The sequence below is a fragment of the Arachis hypogaea genome, chromosome 19, assembly GCF_003086295.3.
Source record: "Arachis hypogaea cultivar Tifrunner chromosome 19, arahy.Tifrunner.gnm2.J5K5, whole genome shotgun sequence".
Lineage (NCBI taxonomy): Eukaryota > Viridiplantae > Streptophyta > Magnoliopsida > Fabales > Fabaceae > Arachis > Arachis hypogaea.
Genome location: NC_092054.1, coordinates 9,143,230 through 9,149,229, shown reverse-complemented (window position 1 = coordinate 9,149,229; position 6,000 = coordinate 9,143,230).

Here is a 6,000-nt window from a genome sequence, read left to right as displayed (position 1 = left end):
GACCATTGAGGAGTTGTGTGAGCAGATATTGGGTGTTGTTCTGGCACATCTGGCGATGCTCTGTGGCCCGGGACATCTAGCGATACAGCCATGCCATCACAACAGAGCTCCACGACAACCGGCTACATGCATCAAGGTCCTCTAGGTGGGGAAGCCACCTGATATGCACCCGAGAGTCAGATACATCAGGGAAGAGGATACCTCCGATCAACTGCATGATATATCCTCTCGTATACCTCATTATCCGCTCCTCTGTGGCATCCTGCTCTAGCTCTCCACAAACCGTGTTGTGGAACCAAGTAAGCTTGACAGTCCACTTAGTCTGTGACTGTCTGTCCTCTGGGCCAGGAACAACACCCAATATTTGCTCACACAACTCCTCAATGGTTCGTCCCTGATTGTGCTACTCCCACCTATCGATGCATCCACTGACAGGATCACCATCAATCCGGAGTCCCAACTGATATGTCATGTCCTACAGGGTGATGGTCATCTCCCCGCACGGTAGATGAAATGTGTGGGACTCAGACCTCCACCTCTCTATCAATGCCGAGGCGAGCGACCAATCATGCTCAAACTCCACCATGTATGCGACGTACCCAAAACCGGCTCGTCTCAGATATGGCCTAATCTGCTCCGGCGGCCGTGTCATCAAGTTCCATCTGGTGCGCAAGATACGAGGCGCCTACCAAACGAAAAAAACAAAAAATTTTAACAAACAACAGTACCTTCAATACATACAATAGCAAGTTCACTTTTTCTTCACTATAATAAAATAAAAAAAAAGGGTTAAAAAATCATACCACACGATCAAGCCTCCCAGCGATGTGCTCAGCCTGATCCAGTCTATACATCTCATGCTCATAACCCAATAACTGCTGCTCCATCGAAACACAATCTACTAAAATAAAATCACATACTGGATTATTAAAAAATTAACTAAATGAGAAATGGCTTATAAACCTACTAATGTTAAGCTTAACCTACTTAACTGATGTCGTCAAATTAATTTATAAGTAACTCAACCTTAAATTTTAGTGCTCACCTAATTACCTTCTAACTCACAACACAATGCTATACCAATAACTAAATTATCTAATAATGTACTTTCCTATATTCTTTTACATCATGATCCATAGCCACTATATTAAAAAACGGTAACATAAAATAATATACCTAACATAACAACACTAAAAAGTACGTCTACCTAAGTAACATGTAAACAATAAATTCATTATTCTAACTAACAAACGATCTATACCTGACAATTTTATCTAACATGTAAACAGTAAACTAACTTAACATAAGAACATAGACTGTTATTTACTAATCTGGAATTGAGACTGTCGTCCACAACAAACTTCACGGAAGTCGAAAAAGTAGAAAAGAAGAAAGTAACAGAGAAATTTTGGAGGATAGAGTGCTAGAAGAAAGTGACAAACCAATGATCCCACGGCGTTTATATAGTTTGACGAACTCTATATAAATTAGGGGTTCACCCGGAGGGAACTTGCTGTTAATTCAAAAAAAAATTGTATTTACAAAAATAAAGTTGAAAAATCGTTTTAGAGGAAATAAATAATTTTTTTATTTTATAAACGAAAAAAATCCTATAAGAAACCTATAATCATGATTAACAACTTTGATCACAAAATAGTCTAATATCACAATTAATAATATAACCATAAAATAGAGAATTATAATGTACAGATTGGAGGATACAGATATTTTTTTTGGAGTTAGCTTGTGGTGACAGGTGTCCAGGGAGAGCCGCTTGTTCGCTGAAAGGGGTGACGTGAAGCGTGCACGAAGCCGAATAGCTCATGTTGGGAGGGAATTGGCTCCGTTTGGGAAGGAGGTGCTGTGCTTGGATGGGGGGAATTGGGCCCGGCTGGACTGGACTCCATATTCCATACAAGGCCTAGGATGAAGGTGGGCTGTGAGAGAATCATGGTTGAAAGGGTGGGATGGGTTTTCAGTAAGTAAGTAACAGGTATATGACCCCTTGACCCGAAAAAAAAAAAGAAAAAAATAAATAAAAGCTTGCATAACCCAATTGAAGGCAGAAAAAAAAAAAGAGACAAGATGTTTAAAATAGGGGTGAGCACAGGTAGTGGGTATCCGATTATCCGTCTGAACCCAAACTGAACTAATTAAATTGGTTCTGAAACTAACGGGTAATCGGGTCTAACTCGAACCAAATCGATGGCTTTGTTAGTGATTGGTTCGGATATCAGTTTTTGGGGTGCGGAACCCGAACCAACCTGCGAACCTGATCATATATTAATTAAATAAAAAAATAAAAAAATATATATGGCTTTTCCATTAGACAATGATTATTCATTATTAATATGTTTGGATTTTAATAAGTTTAGTTTTAAATGTATTTGGTATTTAACATGTTTGGATTATTTCTATTGATGTTACATGTTTATTGTACTTGTTGAATTTTTAAGATAAAAATTTAGTTTTTTTTATGAATTTCAAAGTCATCGGGTACCCAATTACCCGAACCGAACCAATCCGTTCTTAATCGGTTTGGTTTGGTTCGGGTATATGTACAAAAAAATACAAATCCAAACCAAACCGAACCAATTACATTTTGATCGGTTCGATTCTAATTTTATCATAAATCCGAACCAAACCGACCCGTGTTCACCCCTAGTTTAAAACATTTTTTTTAAAGATGTTTGTTATTAACTAAAATTTAATACATATAATTAATTAAACTATATTATTTTTGTCAAAATTAGATAAGACAAATTGATTTGGTCAAAAAATCAGTAAACCAAATCTTGAATCGATTTAAATTAATATTCTTTTTTATAAAAAATGACTACAATAACGTTATTATAGAAAATTACTAAAATATTTTTATTATATATTTTTTAAATTTTAAAAATCCTAAATACTAACCCTATACCGACACAAAGAAAAGGAAAGAGTTAGAATTTAGGGTTCTTAAAATATATATATATATATATATATATAAATAAGAATATTTAGTCATTTTTTATAATAGAAATATTGTAATTATTTTTTATAAAATTTATTAATTTAGACCGGTTCAAGGTATAGTTTATCGATTTTTTGGCCAAATCAATTTATCTTATCTAATTTTAATAAAAATAACATAATTTAATCAATTATATGTATTGAATTTTAATTACTTAAAAACATCTTTAAAAAAAGATGTTTTAAGCGTCTTTAGCTAAGTGGCTCCCAAAAAAAAGAAAAGAAAGAATATATGCACCTCCATGAAATTTTTGGTGACCACTGAAGACTTAGTTTATTTAGCAGGCAGTAGTTATTTTGGTGTTGTATTTATTATAGGATAATTTTATATAATTTAAAAACTAATGAATAAAGATATGATTGAACAAATATTAAATATCTGAGTAGGCACTATTGGATTAACAGTAAAAATATAATTTATGCAGTATCACAGGAATGTTGAGATGTAAAAATATGTTGAAGTGAATACAGTTTAGCTGTAGTTTAGATATGTTGATTCTATTTATTTGTTAGAACGTTGACTAAATAAGATAGTGAAATATTCAAATATGTAAGTATACTGGTTGGCGATATAATGACTGAACGCTGTATAAGACGACTATTTTTTTTAGGTATGGAAGTAAGAGTAGTGATATAATGAAACACTATAATTTTTGGTATTGTACGAAATTGTGGAAGGTATAAAAATCGGACGGTCCAATTAGTGAACCTCAATTTCATTTAATTTCTTTTTAACACAAATCGGATAGTCCAATTTGTGTACCATCTACTAATCGGACGGTCCGATTTCTACTTCTCTAATTAAGCAATTCCACATTTGAGAATAATACCCGATCAATCCACATTTTTATAAAAATACCGTTGTAACTCCAATATCAAAAACAAAGTTCGTATTTACATTATAGAGTTTGATCACAGCTACAGCAGAATTGAAGTTAAAGCATGTCATTTAATAGCTCATTATTCATTCAGCTTTCACTCTCATAAATCAGTAAATATTCCCTTTCTTAGTTCGTGTATCTCGTTTGGTGAAATAACACCGTAACACTATATTAATACCAATAGGCAATAACAATATTAATTAGATAAGACAAAAATATTAATTAACTAAAATATGAATTTAATTTTAATTGATATAATTATTTTTTAAAAAATTATGGCATATTTAATTGATGGGAAAAATTGATAACTAATTCTATATAATATATATCGAAGAGAACTTTTTTCTTGTATAATTCAAAAATAAAAAATAAATTATATGATTTTCTTTAATTCATTTGTAAACTAATACTTTGAGAGAAATTTTTTAGAACTAGCAATTTTTGGTAGTTTTGGTCATTATTTAGCTAGCACAAATATTAAATTATTTTTAACAAATAAATTTTATTATTTTATATATATAAATTTTGAAAAATATAGGTATAAACTGTATTGATTTATGTGTACAAAATTTTAGTAAATATAAATGTAAAGTATATATTTTTGTGTGTAAAACATCTATAAATATAATTATAAATTATTGTTGGTTAAAAATAATAATATTTGCTAGTAGTGATGTAACATTGCTCATATTTTAATTCAACTTACTATTTCTTTATCCATAATTCTGTATCCTTTTTAATTACTTGTAAATTTTTTTATCCATATATTTATATTATGTCATATATATATATATATAATGCTTAAAATGGTTAATAATAATACTAATAACATTTTATTTATTCAATTATGAGGTATATTTAAAAATTGGCATTATGTTTTCAATTATTTACATACTTATTTAACTATTTTTTCTATTAATCTGCTAAATACTTTTAAAGTCTAATAGTATTTAATTTATATATTGGTACACGTATTAAAATGGCTAAAAATACAAACAAAGAAAAATTTTATAAGAAGAGTCTAATTATACAATGTTTATATACAAATGGTCCTTGGGTGTGTGACAGTAGAAAAATTGACTTGATTTTTTTTTTAATTTACAATTAAGTGAAATAATTACATGAGCAAAAAATTTAGAATAAAAAATTGGAGAGTTATGTATTTATAATGTATGTTGTCTTTGATTCTTAGAGTAAAAAGCACAATTCAACTTTTTTATAATATTTTTTAATCGTATATAAATTAATTAAAAAAATATTTTAATTTTTTAAATTAAATTTAAAATTCTAATTTCAATTACAATTAAAAAACTTTAACCCTAAAAATAATTACTTTAGGATATAAAAATTAAATATGAAGATCATGAATTCACCTTTGAATCAATACTTTGTTATTGATTTTATTTAATTAATAAATACTACATATTAGCTAATATGTACAATTTAGATACTAGGACAATAATTAACACAAACAATAATTACATACACCAATGTTTTGAATAGGATCTACCCAATCCTATTTAGGACAAATCCAGATTCTGACCAAATCTGAATTTGACTAGGATTCATCGTAGCTTTCAACAGCCAAAAAAAGAAAACTAAGACACTTTGAATTCATCGTAAAATGAAGTTTAAAACCCTGAGTAACTTAAAATAACAATAGTATATGGCGTCCGAATTCAGGACAATTTCAACTTGACCAAACAGTAAAACATACGAAGGAATACAATTTACAATGGCTAACAAAAAAAGAAAACTAAGACACTTTGAAACACACTTCCAATTCAGTTTGGCTCGGTTCGTCGCTGGTAGTTGCTCGCTGCTTCTCGACAGTCGCTGCCCTACACCCTCTGTCAGTGTTCTTTCTTGGTTCTGCCTTGTCGTGTCTCGTCTGTCTCTTGATGTTGTGGTGTGGTGTTTTATTTTGATTTATTGTGTCGTGATTATTGTATGTGAATCTGTTTGTCAGTTTAGTGCGTAACTTAGTAGATATATTTGTATTAATTTATATTTCATGATGAATTTATGTCTTAATTATTTAATTTACTGATAGGTTTCACTTAACTGATGTAATATCATACTCTTAAATATTTATACCTTTCAA